General features: G+C 43.3%; 1 protein-coding gene and 1 pseudogene across 1 annotated transcript in view; both read right to left on the bottom strand.

The window, feature by feature from the left end:
• Positions 1-24,549, bottom strand: part of LOC135206833 (GON-4-like protein) — a 169,722-nt gene that overhangs the window by 133,268 nt on the left and 11,905 nt on the right.
• On the bottom strand, positions 7,494-9,601 carry LOC135206832 (uncharacterized; annotated as a pseudogene).

Here is a 24,549-nt window from a genome sequence, read left to right as displayed (position 1 = left end):
CCGCTCTTGCTCTGACTGCCTTTCGACTATCGAAAGACTTGTCAGAGCGAGAGGGTTTTCTCGCCAGGCAGCAAGCGCAATTGCTAGAGCCCGCAGATCATCTACTAGGCGAGTGTACCAATCGAAGTGGGAAGTTTTCAGAAACTGGTGCAGGTCGAAGAAGCTGTCCTCTTCCAGTACCTCTGTGACCGAAATTGCAGGATTTCCTTCTGTTCTTAGAGAAAAGTTGCATCTCTCGGTACCGACTATTAAGGGGTACAGGAGTATGCTGTCAGCAGTCTTTAGAAACAAGGGATTAGATCTAACGAATGATAAGGATTTGCACGACCTCATTCGTTCCTTCGAAACATCAAAGTCACTTGAACCTAAGGTTCCAAGCTGGAACTTAGATGTGGTTCTTAAATTTTATCCTCAGAAGAATTCGAACCACTACACACTGCTTCTTTTCGTAACATCACTAGAAAGTGTTTGTTTTCTGATGTCTCTTGCAACGGCAAAAAGGGGTCAGTGAGTTGCACGCCCTTGAATCAAGAGTTGGCTTCAAAGGAGACTCTGCAATTTGTTCATTTCAGTCTCTCTTTCTTGCCAAAAACGAAAACCCTTCGAATCCCTGGCCCAGGAGCTTCGAAGTGAAAGGACTTTCTAGTTTGGTGGGCAGGGAGGCAGAAAGATCCCTTTGCCCAGTTAGAGCTCTAAAATTTTATCTGGACAGGAAGAAACAGTTGGGGGGTTCGCAAAAAGGTCTTTGGTGCTCAGTAAAAGACCCCAAGAGAGCAATGTCCAAGAACGCCTTAGCCTTCTTTGTTAGAAGTGTCATTTTGGAAGCTCATAAGAATTGTTCAGATGATTCTTTTAATCTTTTAAGAGTGAAAGCCCACGAAGTTAGGGCAATCGCAACCTCTGTGGCGTTCCAAAGAAATATGTCACTCAAAAACATTTTGGACGGCGCAACTTATTGGAGATGCAACTCCGTGTTTGCATCCCATTATTTAAAAGACGTGCGAGTTACGTATGAGAAATGTTTTTCTTTAGGTCCGTGTCAGCACAGACGGTCTGGGTAAAGGAGAAGGCACCAATCTTTAAATTGTGTACGTAACCCTCTTGTCGGATGTTGTTCTCGTGTTTTCGGTGCATGGGAGTGTCAGTTGTCGCACAAGCGGCCTTCACTTCGCTTCATTTGAAAATCGAGTGACATCTGACTATTAGAGGGGTACAAAATTTTTATTTTTGTATGTATGAGTTTCGAGTTTGTGGTTGTTTGCTAAGAGTTTGGGGATAACTCTGGGCAATCTTAGAACTAACACGGGTTAGGATCGGGTGATCGGGATTGGTTGCGTGCTCCTTAAATAAATGCGTGTTGTCATATAAGCGGATGTGCTCCCATTGACAAACGCCAGTTAGGTTCTGTCGAGTAAGTGGAAGAGACCCCATCGAAAGATCCACAAGAACTCTTGGCCACAGATCACTATCTCGCTAAGGCTCTTGAGATGAAGCAGACTCCTGGGCAGTAGCCACGAAGTCTTCCATCTAAGAAGGTAGGAACTAAGGTTTATTTATACCTACAACATATGTTGTTTACCTGTCTAGTCAGTTAGTTAGCTGTCTCTTGCCCTCCACCAAAGGGTGTCAATCAGCTATGTATATATCTGACAGGTAAGTTGAATGTATGAAAATGACATTGTTATGATACAATAAAGTTTCATACATACTTACCTGGCCATATATACAATTGAAGACCCACCCAGCCTCCCCGCAGGAGACAGGTGGAAGAGAGAATCTGATTAGAAAACGGGAATAGTTCCTAGTCCTGCCACCCAGAGCAGGGCGGTAGATCACCTGACCTACCTGTAGCGAGTGCCGCGAAATTTGAATTTCTGTCGGGGACGACGGAGTCGATAGCTATGTATATATCTGCCAGGTAAGTATGTATGAAACTTTATTGTATCATAACAATGTCATGTTCGGTTAAACGGCCCGATATACCATTATCCAAGAATGCTTTGGCGTTCTTTCTGAGGGACGTGATTAAAGAGGCTCATTCGTCTTACCAGAAGACCGATTTGAGCCTCTTGCGAGTGAAAGCTCACGAGGTCAGAGCTGTCGCAACCTCGCTTGCCTTCCAAAGGAACATGTCGATCAAGGACATCCTTGACGCCACCTTTTGGAGGAGCAATTCAGTATTCGCCTCACACTACTTGAGAGATGTGAGAACGATATACGAGGACTGTTGTTCTCTTGGGCCATACGTTTCTGCAGACACAGTCTTGGGGGGTCTGAAGGTAGCTCTCTCCCTATCCCTTAGTTAGGTTTAGGTTAGTTTTAGTTGTTGTGTGGTTGTTGTGGTGAGTCTTTGGTGAAGACCTCCCATCTCTTAGCTTAGTGTTCAGGAGGTCTTGGATAGTTGGTCAGGTGGTGGTCAGTTGCTTCGTTGCCCTCATATGTATGGCTCGATGTTCTTGTCACGTTGAGGTCACGTCCCCGTTGACAGAGCATCCAGAGCGCACCAGCACTACAGGTCTCCACCTGGCTGGCAACTCTGATTAAGCACAAGCAGGCTTAAGTGACAGTAATCACAGAGTCTACTTTGCTAACAGGTGAGGAACCAAGGTGTACATCATCTACTTAATTTAAGTTTCACTACAAATCTTATTCTGTCTTTCCCCCACCATCCGAAAGGTGGGCTTCAAGCTATAACGTTATATAATATCTGTCAGGTAAGTTTCATGAACAAAATGTTATTGTTATAATACAATTAAGTTTGTTCATACTTACCTGGCAGATATATATAATTAAGTGCCCACCCACCTCCCCTCAGGAGACAGTGGCACTGATAAAATATGAATAGAAAATGGGAATGGTTCCTGATATCCGCCTCCCAGCGGCGGGATGGATACATACCTACCAGGTCCGGCGCCCACTGCGTGTGCCGCGAGTTTTGAAATTCTGTTGGACTTCGGAGAATACAGCTATATATATATCTGCCAGGTAAGTATGAACAAACTTAATTGTATTATAACAATAACATATTTTTATGTTATTTTCATGACTAAATACATTTTTATCATTCAAAAAGGATTTATAAATTTTCAAATAATATAGATTATTACTGTATTAAGTTAAATGAGATTAAATGATAAAAATAATAATTCTTACTATTTCTCTTCTATTTTATATGATTAATGATTAATACTAATTCTTTCATGATCAGGGTGAATATTAGTGTCTTTGCCCACCTGGTGCTCAGAATCGGACAAGTCACTGTCCCTTTCACTGTAGTCTGAAGTGACGATAACCTCACACTCTCTATTTTAAAACATTTCTTCAGCTTCAATCTTGATGAGTGACTTTTTCTCATGGATGTGTATCTGGATAATACAATGCATCATCATCCGTACGGAAGCCTAATCAAACGGTATTTCTAAGTAACAACTCCGCGAGGATTGCAAGGAATGGTCCCGCAAATATGAAAGCCACTAGGGATTGGGGAGTCAAATGTATTTCACCGTGCTTAGTACTAACCTCTGAGGGGTTAATAACAGTCAGCTGACAAGAAACAACAGCAAATTCTTAATAAGCAAACAAAATACTATAGAATATGTTATTGTCATGATACACTAAAGTTTGTTCATACTTACCTGGCAGATATATATATAGCTGTATTCTCCGAAGTCCGACAGAATTTCAAAACTCCCGGCACACACAGTGGGCGGCCAGGTGGTTAGTACCCATTCCCGCCGCTGAGAGGCAGATATCAGGAACCATTCCCATTTTCTATTCAGATTTTTCATACCACTGTCCCCTGAGGGGAGGTGGGTGGGTACTTAATTATATATATCTGCCAGGTAAGTATGAACAAACTTTATTGTATCATGACAATAACATTTTGTTCATGAAACTTACCTGTCAGATATATATATACCTGAATCCCACCATTGGAGGTGGGAAGGGACAGAATAGAAGGATTTTAGGAAATTACATGCAGATGATTGACATCTTGGTTCCTTACCTGTTAGCATAGCTGACTTCGTGATTACTGTCACCCAAGTCTGCTTTTGCTTTACTAGAGTCTCCAGCAAGGTAGTGACCTATGTAGCTGGTGAGTTCTAGATGATCTGTCAACGGGAGCGTGACCACAATGTGACTAGACCATATTGACCATACTGTGGGGGCAACGAAGCTAAAAACCACCACCTGACCTAACCTATCAAAGTTAGTCCCATAACTTCTAGGCTAAAGAAAGGGAAAGGCGAAACTCAAGCGACGACCCTTCAAAGTTAAAAGCACACCTATCCCTTGTTCTATAGGATAGGATTTCGTGCTGCTTCCTGCCCCCAATAATATTTCTACGGATATGTATGGTCCTAGCGACTCGCAGATCTCATATGTCGTCTTCACATCCCGTCGGGAGTGTGAAGCGAACACAGAGTTGCTTCGCTCAAACGTGGCACTCAGGATATTACTGAGTGTCATGCTCTGTTGAAATGCTTCCGAGGCCGCGCCCTCACCTCATAAGCATTCAGTTTAAAAGATTTCAAATCTTTGTTCAAACATAGTGAATGAGCCTTTTTAAAAGAACTTCTTAACCTATAACGCCAGGGCGTTCTTCGACATGGGTAAGTCTGGTCTTTTTACGGAACACCGAAGATTGTCCGAATGACCTCAACTTTCTTTAGTTTTATCAAGATAAAACTTGAGAGCCCCGACAGGGCACAGTACTCTCTGTGGCTCTTCCCCAATAATTTGTGCCATCCCCTTGATCTCCAGGCCTCTGGGCCAAGGGTTAGACGGGTTTTCGTTCTTAGCAAGAACGGAAGGCTTAGAGGACGCACCGAATTATGTCCTCTAAAGCCAAAACCTCTGATGATGGCTAAAACCTCACTAACCCTCTTTGCCGTAGCTAGAGTGGTTAGAAAATTAGCCTTTCTGGTCACGTATATTAAGTTTACAGAAAGGAGAGGTTCGAAATGCTTTGACATCAGGAACTTCAGACTACGTCTAAGTTCCATGCCGGAAGCTTCGATCTAGACAATTTCAAGATTTCCACAGACCTCAAAGATCGTGAAGGGCTTTGTTGTTTGACAGATCCGAATCTCTGAGCCTAGAGGCCGTCAACAACATATTCCGTATTCTACAATCGTTGGGACTGCTAGCTTATCCCATACTTCAGACGGAAAGGGAAAGCGGTAAAGTAATTCACAGATGTCAGAGGTGGAGGAACAGTCATTCTTCCTGCACTATGTCCAGAAACGGCCCACTCCGATTGGTACACTGCAAAATATGCAGCACTGCTTTGCTTTGGCAATGAGACTTGCAATTAATCTTGAAGATCCTCTCGCTTCTTGACAGTCTGAACGCATTCAGACTCAGAGCGGAGAGATTTTAGGTACCTCTCGAAGTGAGGCTGTTAGAGTAGACCGATTCTCTCGGGAAGGGTCTTTGGAAAGTGCTCTCTAAAGGACGTGACCTCTGTGAATCCAGCCTCTCGAAGGCCAACATGGGGCGATCAGCGTCTTTCTCGCTCCCTCTGACGCCAGCGATTATCTTATTATATTTCCTAAGCTTTTGAATAGGGGAAAAGAGACTAACCAACTATCCCCATTCCATACTATAGGATGGCGTCTATTGCTACCGCTCTCGGATCGAGAATAAGGGAGCAACGTAGAGGAAGCTTCTTCGTCTTCAATATTGCAAAGAAATCTACGAAAGGACGTCCCCAAAGTCTCCACAACTCTTGACATACTTCTAAGTGAGGATTACTCAAACGTCAGTAGTTGCTGCCGTCGATCGAGAAGATCCGCACGGACGTGCAATCGTGTAACAAACCTCTTAAGGATCGTTACGTTCCGTGCCTATGCCGATAACCATCTCTCTCTTCTTGGGATATGACGGAGCTGCGGAATTATCTGAGATGATTTGGACCACTCGACCAAAAACTCACTCTTCGAGGAACTGGAGAGCCAACCAAATTGCTTCCAATTCTTTTAGATTATGTGCCAGGACCTCTGTACCTCTGTCCGGATGCCTGGCACCCTCTCAGTATCACCTGAGGTGATCCTTAAATCATTGAGAGACGTTTAGAATTATCTCTAGATCTTTGATGTTATTTCAGTTCTCCTGTAGGAAAAACTGTAGAGGTCTGAATTGCAGTCTATTCAGGGAAACAAGCTTCTCCAGCGAGGAAATGGTCCCCAGCAGACTCATCCATTCCCTCACTAAGCATGCTTCCTTCCCTAATAAGGCTGCGCTTTGCATAAGCAGGAGAGCATTATTATAGTGCTATGCCGCGGTAGACTCATACAGAATTCTGTTACAGTGCGGTAAGCAGCGCCGAACAGGTCTAAGAGATATCTCTGTTGAAAATTTCTTAGCAAAAGGAAGTCGTGTTTATTCATGATTACTAGAAATCCCCTCAACCCGAGGCGAAAGTCATGATTGTAGGGCAGAGATATGGTTCGTCAATCAATCCTGCGGGAGAGAGAGACGTAAACGACCGAGCATTACAGCGAGCTACCTGATACTGAGTTGGTGACAGTGTTGCTCTTGATAAATTATAAAAAGTATCGTGAATTTTTCAAAAAACGTAAGAATGTATCATCACTTTTTCCGAAAAGTATCCAAAAAAGTATCACATCATCCTGCACAAACATAAAGAGAAATTTGCATGACTAAAATAATAAATACATACTTACATCAACACAGCTTTGGTCGTTCGTCTGGCAACAAACCTCACAGTGACATGTTGTCTATTTTGTTAAGAATATTTGGTACAAAAACACATTTTGTCTATAATTCTAGTATTTTATTATGAACTATAAAGTATGGGTTTAGTATGTTATTATGAACTACAGGTTGCCTGATATAATAATACCATTTATAGAATTTATATAGTTGGAAATATAGGCATCAACTTGGCAACTTGCATGACGGCAATTGGCATGATTAAACAATATGATCATCAACTTATATTAAATTCAACAAAATATTCACCCTATATATAATCATCACCTTATGTTCATTATGTAATACACAAGCTGCTGCTGGATAACCATTATTCATCTACCTTATGCAGGGATTGAGCTGATCGAATCATTGATTCACTTGGCTCCCATTCATAGCAATCTTTACCTCCTCCATTCCCTTTAGTCAACAAAATGCCATTTACTGATTCCGTATTCAATCTGTTCCGGACATCAGTTTTTACTAATTTCACCTGAGAGAATATTCTTTCCACAGCAGCAGAAGAGTGCGGAAGCACCATTAAATCTAGCATAAACTGAGAAATTTTAGGGAATATAGGTGTCCCATCGCTGCATTTCATTTTCCTGACCGAGCACCAAAATTGAGTAGGATCATTTGATTGACTTAATTTCTCTTGAAATGTTAATTGTCTCCACTCATCATTATACTGATCATAATGAGCTTCGTCTACCAGCTGGGGAAATTTAGTGGAGGAGTAGGAATTACTTTTCTTTGACAGAGGCTTCTCTTTGTAACTACCACTGGTAATCACACGCATTTAGCAAAGGCAGTATCTCATTCATGCCTGAAAGTCTTTTACAAATTTGTCCTGCTAGTTCTATGTAAAAATTCAAGCATCTAATTCTGAACTCTGATAGCTCAGATTCCAATCCTTCCATCATATTCTTATCCTTCACATGCATTTCAACTTTACTTCCAAAATTCCAATCATGTTCAACCATGAAATTAGAAGGGTTATTGTAGTTGATGGCAAAAGCATGAGGTGCCCTCATTATAACATCTCTTTTAATGTAATTGCCAAGGACAGTCTTGTAAAAAGCACATATGTTACTGTATGCAACATGAATTTTTACAGATTCACTCTGAAATTCCTTATTCATTTTGTTAATTATGGGTAAAATATAACTAAGAAAATATACATATAGCTTTATGATAGGATTATTCAAGCCATCAAGTATTCTACCTGCTGCTTTGACATTGCTTTCCAAGGCTTCAGATTGAAAAAATAAAACCAGAGCTGGCCATTGCTTTACCATCCTGTCCACAACAGGCCCCAAAGACAACCACCTAGTCTGGCAAGGGTGGAGAATTCTATGAGAATCTACACGGACAAAATCCTGAAATTCATGAAATTTAACTAATCTTTTGGGGCTATGATTTATGTAACCATGAATGTACCTACATAAATCTTCCACAGCGCTAGGTAGCTTTTGACAAGCTGCTGAAGAACAGAGATGCAAGCTTTGCCTTTAGACCTCCCATGTTCCCCATCATCACTGAGGCGTTATCTGCAGCATATCCAATCATGTTTTCAAAGGGGATACCATGACTATCCATAAAAGTACTCAACACTTTGAATAATCCCTCGGCACTAGCATCCTCAACATCAATCAACTGCACAAATCTATCTTCAACTACAGCTTTTTCATGATCAACAACTCTTACGACAACAGCCAATTGCTTAATTGTAGACACATCTGTGCTCTCATCAAGCATTAATGAAAACTTGCAACATTTAAGAATATTAACTAATTCTTTCAGACTCTCACTACCAATGCAATTAACAACTAAATTCCTAGAAACCTTCCGACCTGACCTGCAATTCTGAATTATTGGCTCATTAGGCACTCCTTTTTTCAGAAGTTTCAAAAGATGGTCCATAACATTAAATGAAATATTGTGGTCACAAATGAATTTCAACATTATTAATCTGAATCTCTCGGAATCTCTAGCAGATCGTGATTGCTTTGAAAATAATGAAGATACTGATGCCGCTGATGACACAGATTTAGCACGAGTTATGTGGTAATTGGTCTTCAAATGTCTGTACAAGTGTGAAAGCGTTCCTTCAATTAATTTAGAGCACACAGTACAGTATGCTTTATCTTTCAAATTTTCATCACTTCCCTCGTATTTTTTAAAGCAGTTAAGCTTATCATCAGTAGACCATTTTCCTACGTATTTATATTTGCGAGGTTTCTTCTTGGAAGGCTCTTGAGAGCTACTTGAGGTTAATTCTATGTCAGTGATAGCAGAATCTCCTGACTTATGCTTTCCACATTTACCTAATTCACTGCCCTTTTTGTCTTGTTTATGAGATGCTGTAAAACAAACAGTTGTAGTATGAGGCAAAAAAAGAAAAAAAAAAAGAAAAAAAAAAATTGAACCTAACTAAAAGTCTGAACAATCTTCTAGTTGAAACAATAATTAAGAATATATATTATCATTATCCATAATTACATTGTACTCATTTTGGTTTCTAGATATTTAAGTAAGTTTTCACTACCTACACAAAATGTCATACGAAACTAACATACTAAAATAACGCATGATATAAAGTCTGCATGATGAAAACTTGCAAAAGACAACTAACCTGACTGCACCTTGAGTATGGACTTAGGCATAGGTTCAGGTATAGGCTCTAACTGATCACTTGTTATTTCACTGTCCGTCTCCATACCGGAAGAAGTAATACTGCTAATGCCACTAGTACTAGGCACTGGATCGTCATACAGACCTAATTCAAAAGTTTCAAACAATAGCATAACTAAAACATACTAGGCACTGGATCGTCATACAGACCTAATTCAAACATTTTAAACAATAGTATAAATAAAACATTAAGTCAACTGTATTTTCTAAATAATTTCTATCACTAAATCAATTTGTAAGTTATAAAATGAAATAAATTCACCATGTGACATATTTCTTAATTTATAAAATAAAAAAAAAATCCTTACGTGAGGAGGAAGAACATTTCTTTTCTGAGTGCCTTGGTTCTTTTTGCTCTGAGTCAGACTCTCCCTCCTTTGTTTCATTCCCTTTTTTACCTGCTTAGAGAATAATGCACGATCACTAATTGGTCATTAACATAATTGTAGTGTGTGATATATATATACCTTATCAGCAACACTAAATACGAACGATAAAGATTATATATTTAAAAGATTGCATTTGGAAACAAAACCTTAGGCCTATATATAACAGGAGTTATAGCCTAGCATTCAAAACTGCAGACTGAAAAATTTTTTCATCGTGTTGCGTTCTGCTTAGTTTAATTTGAAACACTTTCAATCTCGGAGCTAGCTTCTGGGTTCAAAAAGAAAACTAACTGAGTCACGTTAAACATAAAATTGACTTACCTTTACCCTTTTCAAGCCAAGACAGCAACGACATGATGATTAACAAATAACACTGACAAGCACTAAGAGTAAGAACGGCCTTGCTTAGGTACCTAGCATCTAGCAACTAACACACTGGTTGACGATGAACTTGTAATATTGATAACTTGTAGTCTTGTGCAGATGTGCTACTTATGTTGTCACTTTGTGTGACTGAGTAGTATTAAACAGAAATAGGCAACCATGGCGTGAACAATACAAGTATGGCTCAGACATAAGACCTGTAATCTGTAGTTTCTTTCTCAAAAACCTCCCTAATTCCTATCTCAACGTCTATACAGACAATAACATCCTGTAGTTCTGTATGAATATCCATTACCATAAAGTTATAGGCAACCATAACATGAACATACAATTAGGGCTCAGATATAAGACCTGTGTTCTGTAGTTTCCTTGTCAGAAACCTTAATTCCTACCTCTACGTCTATAAAGTGTATAACATACGGTAGTTATATATGAATATTGAATACACTTACTATAAAGTTTTGATTCAAACAAAAATGAGTGATAGGGTTATAAACCGTACTAACTAAATGCTCTTAAAGAGGTTTTTACTACAAGAGATCATAGATCGTCGCTGTTTTGACTTGACACTCGGTTGCAAGTAATTATCAACACTAGGTAGGAGTACATAGAGTTGAGGTTTCTGAAATCCTTAATAAATATTTAACCTAGGCTAGAAAATAAACTGTGGAGGATGAAATTTTCTGATTAGATAAAAATTAGGATTCCAAAACCTATGTTTAGGGAAATGTGCATATAAATAAGTAATGGAAAATTACAAAGGAAGAAAATAACCAATCTGCTTAGTAAAAACGTAAGAAAGTATCATATTTTTGAGGAAAAATTCCCATTTCGTATCATTCTAACCAGCGTCGTAAAAAAGTAAAATTTTTTGAAAAAGTATCAAAAAAGGGATTTTGACGTAAGGAAAAAATCTATTTCTGGGCGATTGGCTCGTGTCGCCAGCGAAATATCCTTTAATCTATTATTTCTAGGGTAAATGTACTAACACATACCAGAGAATAAATAAAATAAAGAAAAAGGTCAGTATAACTGACTCGCTCACCCTCCAGGAGGGTGTCGGTATGAACACTAGGCGAGTGAGACCACAACCACGAGCCAAATGCCAATAGAAATCTCCCACTACCAAATCCCTCCAAGAGGGGAGCCGACCCACAGAGTGAGCAGCTCGTACTACTACTACTCCATCCCATGCTGTCGACTGCTGCGCCCCTGGTGGCCATCCTGAAGTTAGCAGACAATCTTGGCGAAGGGATGGGTAGGGTGGGATTTCGCTGGCGACACGAGCCAATCGCCCAGAAATAGATTTTTCCTTACGTCAAAATCCCTTTTCTGGGCTCAGCTCGTGTCGCTGCGCGAAATCGTACCAGAGAAATAGCACAAGATTGTAAACAAAAGTAATAAATTAAAATAATCATAGGTCTCAAATAAAATAAAGTAAATATAAAAAAGAATATAATTGCTAAAAAGATACAAATACACAGTGATACAAACTAAAAATATGCTTAAATTACCCTTAATTCTAAACATGTTGCCTTAACATAAGGTAATTTACATATGTACAGAGGTAAATTGGCTTACATGTAACAAAATGGTATCTGTGTAAAGGCATGTATCAAAAATATAATAGCAATTAAAACAATCAAATGAACAAATTAATCAACAATGATAATATATAAGGAATGTATATGACTTAATATACAAAACCCGTAACCATTATAAATGAGATGTATCCCCTAGCATAAAAATAAGGGGGTAACATCCATGAGATCAATATGCATAATCATCTGTGAGTGTCCCTAGCAAAAAAATAAGGGGCACCCACTACCTTATCAAAAAGCAGCTAAGGCACAAGGTGAATGTAAATGAACACGGTAGGAATAGACGAACTGTTGGGTGAGGCAGGTAGAAAGGAGGACTGAATCTTCTACTACAAATTAACTAGAGTCAGGGGAAACTATGTTTCCCGCTGCTACTGCTGAAAATTTCAGAGCTTCCAAGGACTTAAGGTAATGGCGTTTGAACACTGTCGGCGATTTCCATCCGGTATACTTTTTCAACTCATCAAAGTTCATGTGTTGGAAATAATTAATTGAGGTGGCTACTGCTCTGACATCATGTGCTTTTGGGAAAGAGTCAGGATTGGCTTGTTTAATAAAGTACAGGATTTGTTGCCTGATGCCTTTAATGGATAAAGTTCCACCTTTTTCCCTCTTAAAGAGGGGCCCCGATGAGGATGAGGAGGTCCTGGATAGAAAGGTCGTAAGGTTGAAACTGGACAAAGGATACATCTTGTGGAAGAGGTAGTACTTTCCAAGGTTCCCACCTCATCAAAGGATCTTCATTCTTTGCCAAAAAGCTACGTTCCGGAGAAGTAGTTACTTCCCCTGTGGGAAGGAATTGAATATGATCCGGATCTCTGGATAAAGCCGACAGTTCTGAAATTCTTGCTCCTGAAGCCAGGCTTAATAAAAATAGGGTTTTCCTTAGGAGCATCATAAACGAGCATGTGTCATTATCGGTTTCGGAAGCCAGTTTTAGAACATCGTTTAAGAACCATGAAACTGACGTAGGCCTCACAGAAGGCCTAAGTCTAGCACATGCCTTAGGAATAGACGAGAAGTAGGTATCCGTCAAGTCTATGTTAAATCCAAATTGAAATATCTTTTTCAAGGCTGACTTGTTTGTCGTAATCGTGCTAGCTGCTAAACCTTTTTCAAATAAGGATCTGAAGAAGGATATAGCTGAATTAACTGTCATGATTCTGATATCTGACTCTCTCAGGAAGGTTGCTAACTTTTTGACAGCAGCATCATACTGCCTCAAAGTTGAATCCCTTTTATCGGATTCCAAGAAGAGAATATTCTGAGGGTCAATATTCGCATCTCTTTTTGCCGCAAACTTCATGAAATCCATAAAGTTAGGGTTTTGAGAATCCCTGAGGAAGCGAACACAGTCTTCGTTTGTACTGACTGGGAGAGCTTGGGACTGGGGATCCGAAGGGGACGAAGGCCCAGTTCCAGAATCAGGGGTACCAATTGCTCTTCGGCCAGTCTGGGGCTACTAGAGCCACTTGACCCTTGAATGTCCTGCAGTTTAGTCCAATTACTTTTCATAAGGAGATTCACTGGAGGGAAGACGTAAATCTTCCCACCACAGGTTGTTCCAGTCCTAGGAGCTAGGGGCGTCCGTGGCGTAAGCCAGAGGGTCCAGGTTGGGGGCTACATAACACGGTAGTTTGTGGTTCGCTTGGGATGCGAAGAGGTCCACCTGAAGCCCTGGGACTCTTTGAAGGATCCATTGGAACGAACTGTCGTCTAGTGACCATTCCGACTCTAGGGGTACTGATCGGGATAGGGCGTCTGCTATGACGTTTCTGACTCCAGCTATGTGGGTGGAGGAAAGATGCCAACTGAATTTGTCTGCCAGGGAGAAGATGGCTATCATGACGTGATTTAGATGACGTGACTGGAGCCTCCTCTGTTTATGCAATGTACTACCACTGCGCTGTCCAGGACTAGCTTTATGTGGGAGTACTTGGGTGGGAGTAATCTTTCAGAGTCAAGAATACTGCCATTGCCTCCAGTACGTTTATATGAAACTGACGGAACTGAGGTGACCAAATCCCTTGAACCTTTTTGATTTGGGAGTACCCTCCCCAGCCGCTTAAGGACGCGTCTGTGTGGATGGTGATCCCTGGTGGAGGGAACTGAAGGGGTACTGACACTGATAGATTCTTGACTTTTGCCCACGGTCGAAGCCGATTCTTTAGAATCAGAGGCACTGAGGATAGCTTGTCCCTGGACCTGACATTTGCTCGTGAGCGCCAGATCCTGGTTAGGTCTTTCAATTTGGCTTTCATCAAGATGTTCGTTACTGATGCAAACTGGAGAGAGCCGAGGATCCTTTCCTGAGCTCTCCTGGATGCTAGTTTGTGATTTAGAAATTGCTTGACTGACTTCGCTATTTCTTTCCTTTTGGTAGATGGAATCGACAGAGTGTGTGAGGATAGATTCCATTGAATGCCTAGCCACTGAAAGTTTGACTCTGGAGTGAGTCTCGACTTGGATTTGTTTATCTGAATCCTAGATATTCTAGGAACTGGATCACTTTCAGTGTGGCCTTGTTGCATTCTTCGACTATGATGGGGCCCAGATCAACCAATCGTCGAGATACGCCACTACCATAATCCCTTGCGCTCTGAGCTGTTGCACTACTACTTCCGCTAGCTTCGTGAACACCCTGGGTGCCACGTTGAGCCCGAATGGAACTACCTTGAAGGAGAATGTCTGGTCTCCTATCTTGAATCCCAGATATGGACGGAAGTGTCTTGCAATAGGGATATGATAGTAGGCGTCTGTAAGATCGATAGAGGTGGTGACGGCCCCACGGGGAAGAAAATAAGGTCCGCACCTGTGAGATCGTGAGCATCTTGAACTTGTCGCAGCGGATGGCTAAGTTTAAGCGGGACAAGTCTAAGATTACCCTTCTTTTGTTTGAGCCTTTCTTGGCACGCTGAACAAGCGACCTTGAAATTTTAACCTCTTGACTTTGGCTATAGCTCCTTTCTGAAGGAGGTCCTCTGCATACTCTGTCAATTCTTTGGAAGGAAGTTGACGGAAAGGTCTGGCTGGAGGTGGTTCGTCAACCAGCTCCAACCCAGCCCTTTTGACACTATGCTCTGAGCCCACTGGCTGAAGTTCCACCGTGGCGAAAGTGAAACAGCCTCCCTCCTACCTGAAGTTCTTCATTGGTTGTTGTAACCACCTCGGCCTCCTCTGAAGTGCTTTCCCCTATTGAAGGGGTCCCCCTCCCGATCCTCTTCCACGAAAGGACCGCTTACCTCTGCCTCCCTTGCCCGAGCGGTCATACTTCTGAGAAGCTTGACTCTCGAAGGCTTGATTGTAAGCTGGAGAGATGGCATATGAGGTGGAGGGTTGAGGCTGAGGGGATATCACATAAATAGGTTGTGATTGACCTTTAGACGTGGAGGGTTGGGCTGTCTGCACTAACGGCACAGCTGGAACTTGCTGAGGAAGCGCGGTTGTTTCTTTTGGTAAGGTTGGAAACGTCTGGGTTTCCTTTGTCCCTTACCTTTAGGTGTCAGATCTTGCCTCCTCCTAGCCGTAAGACCCAACGGTCTTTAAGGCTCTGGTTCAACCTCGTAGCCTCTGCCTGTACTTCCTTAACCATGGCCTCTGGGAAGAGATCTGCGCCCCAGATGTTGGAAGAGAGTAACCTATTCGGTTCATGTCGAATGGTTGCCTCTAGCAGGACATGCTTCCTACAATTCGTTCTAGCAGTGGCAAACTCGAAACATGTCTGACTGCACCGTTTGAGTCAGGGCTTTGGTCATAAGCTTAAAAATTGGTTCTGAACCATAAGCCATGGTTGCTACCTCAGACATAGCCATCGAGTTGATTGATCTGGCTAGTCGTGATTTTGAGTCAATTCAGCCTGAATAAGACTATCTGGGAGCCTGGGTAGCTTTTCACCAAACTGCTCCATAGCACAGTCAGGTTTGAGTTTGCCAGCTGAGAATGTATTTGGCCAAGTCTTCCCACAATTCTCCGATTGAAGGGAGCAATGGAGATGTGGGATCTGCTTCTTTCAACTGAGGCATGGGTTCCCCCTTCTGAGCTGCTGAGATGGTCGACCTTGCTATCTTGGTTAGGAACGGGAGCGGGGTACTTTCATCCATTGTGAAAATGGTAAAGGGACTTTTAAATGGTTGTACCTTGGTGTTTGAACAATCCATGTCCTCTAAACATCTGAGCCATTCTCGCTGAGCCTGGTCTCTAGAATAGAGGACTGTCTCCTTTGGTACCCTATCGTCCCGAACCATAGCCGAAGGCGTGAGCCTTGCGTAGCCTATAAAAGGAGGCTGTAGGCCTTCCGGGTAGAACTCGAAGTCCTCTATTCTTCGAGTTCCGAACTCCGGTATGGAGATGAGACCATCCTGGAAGGGGGCATATGACGCTACTCTCCAAGGATTGTTCATGGAGAAAGCGGGCAGCGAGTCATACGGGGGAAGCTGAGATCCACTAGTGTTGGAGGTTGAGGGAGAGGCTAGAGGGGCTTCTCTTAGGCCGGCTATAATAGAATCCTGAGAAGTGATCCTGTCCGATAGGCGAGGATATCATTTGTTCCATACTACTCCTTAAGGGATCCCACTAGATCGCCCACCTGTTGCAACAGGCCAGCATTGGAGTCCAAAGCGGAGCTTGCTGCGGAGGTGGAGGGTAGGCTCTGAATAGGAACCAAAGGTAGCGGAACTGGTGATACTGCCGGGGTGCGAGATCTCTCCTTGGGTTTACTTTTCGAGGACTTAGAGCCGGAGCTAGACCCTTTAGACCTGTCTGGGCCGGGATTACGAGCCGGAGACTTACGCGAGGAAGAAGACGAGGACGTCTTCTTCGAAGACGATGACGTCTTAGTCAAGGTCATTACTTTAGACTTGATCTTAGGTCTAACCGAAGCCTCAGGAGGAGTATACAATTCATCAGCCGTAAAGCCTTGGAAGGATGGAGAGGTTGCAGGAGTAGAAGAGACAGTCAGACTCAAGGGAGACCCTTGGGTACCTGCATTACTTACCTCGACCAACAGGTCGTCTATACCTACCATAGGTTCAACATTAATATCCAGGGTGAGCGACATCCGTGGAGATATCCTGGTCTTGTTCAGTTAAGGAGGCCGCCAGCTGTTGTTGGATGAAGGCAATAGACGGGTCCGCATCTACCGGGTCGACGTACCCTGTCGCCTTGCCTCCGGGAAAGATGAGCAATGCCAAAACGCTTCTCAAGTAGTAGGGCTGAACCCTTGGCGGCGTTCTTGCCAAAAACCTCCGACCCAGGCCCGCAGGGTAGCCAGTGCTGTATCCCTTACTGCCGGAGCCTGTAAGAGAGGACGTATTTTAGACTTAAGAATCACTTAGAACTAAAACTTAGAGTATAACTTAAACTAGATGTCTTAAGTTAATAAATGATGGAAACTTAAGTACTAAAAGAAGCGAAGCAGCTACTGGAGGTGGAATACTTACGCCTTCCAAAAGCTGGCTCACCAGATCGTAACATATGGTACACGTTTCATGGTACCAGACCTGGATGTCTCCGTGCGGAGTCGCGCATGGAGCATGGGACCGGCAAACTTCGTGTCCACAGGGGTCCTGAAGTGTAGCGGAACATCCCGGATGCTCACAGTTGGTGGCCTGTAAGTGGGAAGACACATGAGTATCTTAAAGGGATAACACTTACAGACTAAAGGGCAAAAGAACTCCCGTTACATGCCGGAGCTCGGAAAAAATTTGGCATAACCCCTCCCTGCATTGCCTGAATAGGCTATAATCCCGGAGAGATCCGGTAAAATATAGGGAGGGAGGGGGGGGATGGTTTAAGATACTTAAGATAAACTTAAAAATAACTTAAACCTAAGCACAAGCGAACCGGACTAGGTCCAGTTGAAGCGGAGTGTAGTAACTCAGCTAACGGTAAGGTTAGTAGAGACCTGCTGTATGCACCTGTCCAACTATGGTTGGACTATCTCCTTCCGCTGGATACCAGGACTCCGATAGGGAGGAGCTCTAGTAAGGAGGGAAGGGCGAGAGGACATACATGCTCGAGCTAACCCGGAGCGACAAGGCAGTAACGGAGGGGGGGGAAGGCCAGGGCCCCCCCACAACGTACCACCCGGCCGGACCGAGAAGCGGAGAGGTCGGAGCCAGTCTGGGTCTGTCCGACTCCCTAGCCCCTCCGGTGGAGGGGAGAGGGGGAGGCAGGCTCGGGTATGTGAGGCGAGCAAGGACAGACCGACCCACCCCCGCCCGACTCTATGGGAGAGCGGGGTAGGGGGAGAGGGGACTGGGCAGGCGTCTGGCTGACCCTGATCACGCAGTGACCACGAGGCGGTAAACTGGAAATACGGTAACCCAACCTAGGCCAACCAACTGATCAGAGAGAAGCTATCGGGAAGCAACCTGAACTGAAAAGCGGTAGCCTATAGGCCCAAAGGGCTAAAACCAACTGATCAGAGAGAAGCTATGTGGAAGCAACCGAACTGATCAGCGGTAGAATAGGCTCTGCGAGCCGGGACCTAGGCTAAGCCAGACGCCAAACTAACCTAATAATGACAAAATACACATATAAATAAAATAAAAATGAAAGAAAGAAGGTAAAATAGCAGGAGAAAAAAATCCAGGAGTGTACGACTAACCCGAAGGCAAGTCTACCACCCAAAGCTAGTCAGGGGCCGATACTAAGAACCCAGACTAGGGTCTGGATAGAAAAAGCCTACATAAGGTGATAAACATGCATGCATGACAACCTGAGTAGACCTTAAATAACGCGGATAATCAAAATAGAGCGTAAATGAAAGGGGGATGTTCTAGGTATGGAAGACCAAGAACGAACCCATCACGAGGCAGGACCATGCCGCCATGCTTCCGACCCCGAGAACGTATTTATACCTAAAAAACGGCAAATACTGTCTCAGGGACGGAAAAAACCAACTAACCGTAAATACTGAGTACTTAACTTAGCTGCTGCAATAGCTGCACGCTCCATTATCGAAAATCCGAAGAAAGGGCACAAAATACACAGAGAGAAAAATAGCACTTGTGACTCGTGCGAGCTAACGAAAAAGGATGGCCACCAGGGGCGCAGCAGTCGACAGCATGGGATGGAGTAGTAGTAGTACGAGCTGCTCACTCTGTGGGTCGGCTCCCCTCTTGGAGGGATTGGTAGTGGGATTTGATTTCTATTGGCATTTGGCTCGTGGTTGTGGTCTCACTCGCCTAGTGTTCATACCGACACCCTCCTGGAGGGTGAGCGAGTCAGTTATACTGACCTTTTTCTTATTTTATTTATTCTCTGGTATGTGTTAGTACATTTACCCTAGAAATAATAGATTAAAGGATATTTCGCGCAGCGACACGAGCTGAGCCCAGAAATGATATTGTTAAGATACAATAAAGTTTGTTCATACTTACCTGGCAGATATATATATAGCTGTATTTCTCCGAAGTCCGACAGAAATTTAAAAACTCCTGGCACACGCAGTGGGCGGCCAGGTGGTTAGTACCCATTCCTGCCGCTGGGAGGCGGGAGTCAGGAACCATTCCCATTTTCTATCCAGATTTTCTATTCCCACTGTCTCCTGAGGGGAGGTGGGTGGGTACTTTGATTATATATATCTGCCAGGTAAGTATGAACAAACTTTATTGTATCTTAACAATATCATTTTCTTCATGAAACTTACCCAGCAGATATATATATAGCTGAATCCCACCTTTGGAGGTAGGGAGGGACAGAAAAGGATTTTAGGAAACACATTGCATGCAGATGATTGACATCTTGGTTCCTTACCTGTTAGCATAGCTGACTTCGTGATTATTGTCACCCAAGTCTGCTACTGCTTTACTAGAGTCTCCAGCAAGGTAGTGACCTATGTAGCTGGCGAGTTCTAGATGATCTGTCAACGGGAGCGTGACCACAATGTGACTAGACCATATTGACCATACCATGAGGGCTAAGAAGTAATATATATCACCACCTGACCAACCTAGCCAAAGTTAAGGATATCTAACTAAGGCTTAAGGATTGAGAAGACCGCCACTGGCGGTCGACCCAATAAACATAATTAACAACTCTTCCTAACCATTTTCTATAGGATAGGATGAGTGATACTTCTTGCCCCCAAGATTGTGTCTGTGGACACGTATGGCCCCAGCGAGCAGCAAATCTTACATGTCGTCTTCACATCCCGCAGGTATTGTGAAATGAACACAAAGTTGCTTCGCTAAAACGTGGCACTCAGGATGGTACTGAGTGCCATGCTCTGTTGAAATGCTTCCAAGGCCGCGGCCTCACCTCGTGAACATTCAGTTAAAAGATTTCAAATCTTTGTCCAAACATGACGAATGAGCTTCTTTAAAAGAACTCATCAACAATAACGCCAGGGTGTTCTTCGACCTGGGCAAGTCTGGTCTTTTTACGAAACACCGCAGATTGTCCGAAGGACCTCCACTTTCTTTCTTTAGTTTTAACTAGATAAAACTTGAGGGCCCTGGACAGGTCACAGGACTCTCTCTGTTTCTTGCCTAATAATCCATAGCACCCCTTGATTTCCAAGCTTTTGGGCCAAGGATTAAACAGGTTTTCATTCTTTGTAAAAACAAAAGGCTTAGAGAAGACACCGCATTATATCCTCTAAAGCCAAAACCTCTGATGATGTATTAAACCTCACTAACCCTCTTTGTCTTATCTAGAGTGGTTAGAATTTTGGTCACATGCAAAAAGTTACACAGGAAATATTCTACAATTTCGAGATTTCCACAGACCTCATAGATCGTAAAGGGCTTTGTTGTTTGACAGATCCAAATATCTGAGCGTAAAGGCCGCCAACAACCTACTTCTGTATTCTACAATAGTTGAGACTGCTAGTACATCCCATTCTTCCGACGGAAAGGGAAGATGGTAATGTAATTCACAAAGGTCGAGGTGGAGGAAAAACCATTCTTCCTGCCCTATCTCCAGAAACGGCCCATTCCGATTGGTACACTGCAAGATAAGCAGAACTGTTTTATCTTGGTAATGACACTAGCCATTAGTCTTGAAAAACCTCTTATTCTGGTCACTTTCTTGACAGTCTGAACGCAGTCAGACTCAGAGCCGAACGGTTTAGATACCTCTCGAAGTGAGGCTATTAGAGTAGCCCACGACTTTTGACATACTTCTAAGGAAAGAATACTCAGACGTCAGTAGTTGCTGCCGTCGATAGAGAAGCTTTGCACGGACTTCCTTCAATCGTGCAGCTAACCTCTGGAGGATCGATACTCTCCGTGCCTGTGGCCATCAGTGGCTCTCTCTTCTGTGGTAAACTTGTACAGAATTCTGTTACAGTGCAGTAAACAGCACCAAAAAGCCTAATAGATATCTCTGTTAAAAATTGTTTTGCAAACGAAGGCAATGTTTATTCAATGCATGTTAGAATCTCCCTCAATCCTAGGCAAAGTCCGTGATTGTAGGGCAGAGATACGATTCGTCAATCAATCCCGCGGGAGAGAGAGACTTTAACGACCGGGCATAACAGCAAGCTAGCTGATACTGAGTTGGTGTACAGTTACAGCAGCTTACGTTCACCTTCTCGCAGTATTATGCCTGAGTTGCCAGCTACTCCATATTACGAAGGAATAGATTTTTCATTATTTGAACAGCACGAAACTCTCAAGTTGGCAAATTTAAGCGAGACAGAATCCGCTAAATACAGAAGCTGATTTTGTGTTGTCATAACACTACGCTTAAATAACCAAAAGCTAAATCGGAAACTCCTAGAAGGTTGCAGGGAGTACCGATTAAATATACTGCATCATCTACAACGACAGCAGCTATCAATGGTTGTCTCGCACTACTCTGCCTGAGTTACCAGCTACTCTATTCTTTGAAGGAATAGGTCTGTTACTATTATCGATTAGAAGAGAATTCTCAAGCAGGCATATTTAAGCGAAACCGAATACGCTAGATGCAGAAGCTGAGTTGGTGTTGTTGTAACAATACATTTTAGCGTTGTCCTTACACCTGAAACTCCTGGAAGTTTGCAGGAAGGACCGATTAAGTACACTTAGAATACGAGTCCTTTCGGTTACTATCCGTATCAGTAATTACGATGTGTGTACGTATATGACTTGATCCATACAGTAGTAATATAACGCAAAGATAAATTACATAAGTATTGTAATCACTTGGACAGCTAATTCTCTACTACATTCTTTCTTCTGCAAGGAAGAGAGAGTGAAAATATACTGTATTCGTTCTTCCAAACGAACGAATTAAAATTATTCGAGGAATCTTCTCAAGTGAAAACCGAGGACCGAAAATGACAGTTCAAACTTCTTATGTTATTGTACCTAAACTTCATTCTATTTCATGGAAGAGACTCTGACTAATGAATGAGAGCTCTTCCGATGGTAGTCCATTTCATCAGGAGTTCGCGCATCTTTTGTTGACGAAAGGAGAGACCTCCTTGGAGCGTCGACCAGACTGGAAAAGTCACCTTATTCCAATGCAAGAATTCTTACACCGATGTTTATTTGTATCCCACCCAATGCCTGCCTTGCCGCATAGTCTTGACAGAGGCTGGGCAAAAGAAGTCTTTCTTTGCGCTTTTCTCGACTCCATCCAATCTTGAATCTTTTTTAAAAGCTATTTTCGTTGAAAGAGACTTCTTCATTTTAACAATTATGATATTGTTAAGATACAATAAAGTTTGTTCATACTTACCCGGCAGATAAATATATATATATAGCTGTATTTCAGAGAAACACAGCTATACATACATCCGCCGGGCGAGTTTTATGAACAAACCAGGAATCTTGTCGGTTTTCGATAACGAAAACTGAGAAGGAGGATAGCGAGGAGCCACAGGTTGGAATTCGTCTCCAACTGAAGCTCGAAGCAAAAGAACCAATACTATAATAACAGACGAAGCTGACGTAGAAGGTGGTCCTTGTCAGTTTCTTCTGACATCCTACTAAGTCGTCCTTCTTCTATATGAGCGGCAGAGGGGACTCCTGAAGACGGTGATATAAGTCCTTTCGATTCAATCCTTGATGAAGATTGCTGTTGTGACGTAATAGGTCTTCTGAAAATTAGTCACTAAAAATTCCGATATAGAGGTAATAATTTCTTGCACTCTCTCGATGGGAGTCTCTACGAAAGTCAGATTGTCGACGAGCTTGCAGACAAATATCACGTTGTGATCCTGATGAATGTCCACAAAAAACGTCATTTAGCGTCACGCTCAACGTCCATCCGAGCGTCACGCTCAGCGTCCAGCCGAGCGTCACGCTTGACATCCAGCTGAGCGCCACGCTCGGCGTCCAGCCGAGCGTCACGCTTGGTGTCTAAATAAGCGTCCAGCTTAGCATCTATAGAAACGTCACGCTTGTAAACACCACGCTCCCTCAGGGTCGAACTAGGAGCGTCGAGTATCTCAGCTTGCAACACACCCTGGTTTGCAACAAAAATAATGTCAGTTTACGGATAAAGAGAGACCCTATAATAAGAGAGGGGAACCCCTTGAATAGTAGGGAGAGCTTTCTTCCTCTCGATATAAGAATCTTAAGGAGGAAGTTTCTCATGTTTTTTACATAACGGCAGGTGAGACGCACTAATCTAGAAGGCGTAGCAACGGTGAAAGAGAAGAGCGATCCGCAGTTGCGGGAGACCGCCTTAGATCTTTTAATGGCAATATATCATCTTTTCTTCTAGACGCGGTTCTGCCTGTCTCCCAGTCGGCAACGAAGCAAGTCGATGTTGCATCAAACGGATGACCCTCTTTTCTAGAATGTTCCTTTTCAGGTGAAAAGCTGATACTATGAGAAGGAGAGGAGCGAGAGAAAGCCCTATTCCTTCTCACCTGTCCCTTCACAGCTCTATTCTTGGAGCGACCGGGGGGTTCAAAGACGTCATCGTCTGATGACGCCCTGGTTCCCTTTTGAGGCGTCCATGCAGCAAAACTCTCAGGTGACGACCGCAAAGCAGCAAAAGAGAAAGGACGTGAAGCGTCCTCTTCCCTGAGATCAAAGACACAGGCCTCCCGTGCGACATCTTGCGTCTTTGATCTTTTTTGCGGCGGAGAGTAGTCACGTATAAAGGCGAAGCCCGTAAAGCAGAAGGAGCGCAAAGAGACTCTGCGTGCTCCTCTAAGAAACTACTGACGATGGCTGTCTGTGCGACATCTAACGTCTTTGTTCTTTTCAGAGGACGTGAGCGTCTTCTCATGCTCCAACTACTGTTCGGGGAGGACGCCTCTAAGACGAAAAATCCCCTCACGGAGGGAACGCGCACGAACACACTCTTTTGCAGCCTGTGGCTCGTACAGGTTCTGCTAAAGGGGACGCCAGATCAATGTGGAGACCCATAAACCTCCTTCGGCTTTCGACATGCCCTCTCCCTGGTCCTGGGAGTCCGACAGAGGTCCAGGCCTAGAGGTATTATAGGTCCGATCTGACGCTCCCTCTCGACGAGAGAGAGGACGGGAAGCGTCCTCTTCTCTAAAGCTTCTTTTAGAGGGCGCGAGTCCTTCCCAGAGCTCCAACCCCTGTGCAGGGAGGACGCCTCGGAGGACGAGAAGCAATCTTTCATGATCCGTTCTCGTGCACTATTTTTGGCAGCCTGGGGATCGTCTACAGGTTCTGCCGAAAGGGACGCCAGATCGGTGGGGGTTCCCGTAACCCTCCTGCGGCTTTCGACATGTCCGTCTTCCTGGGCTTGGAAGTTCGACAGAGGTCCAGGCCTAGAGGCATTATAGGGCCGATATGACGCCCCCTCCACAACACTGGGGGCACTACACTTCACAGCACTGATTGGAG

Source organism: Macrobrachium nipponense, chromosome 31 (assembly GCF_015104395.2).
Source record: "Macrobrachium nipponense isolate FS-2020 chromosome 31, ASM1510439v2, whole genome shotgun sequence".
Classification (NCBI taxonomy): Eukaryota; Metazoa; Arthropoda; class Malacostraca; order Decapoda; family Palaemonidae; genus Macrobrachium; species Macrobrachium nipponense.
Note: the sequence above shows the minus strand (reverse complement) of the source record. Positions and strands in the feature narration are given on the sequence as shown.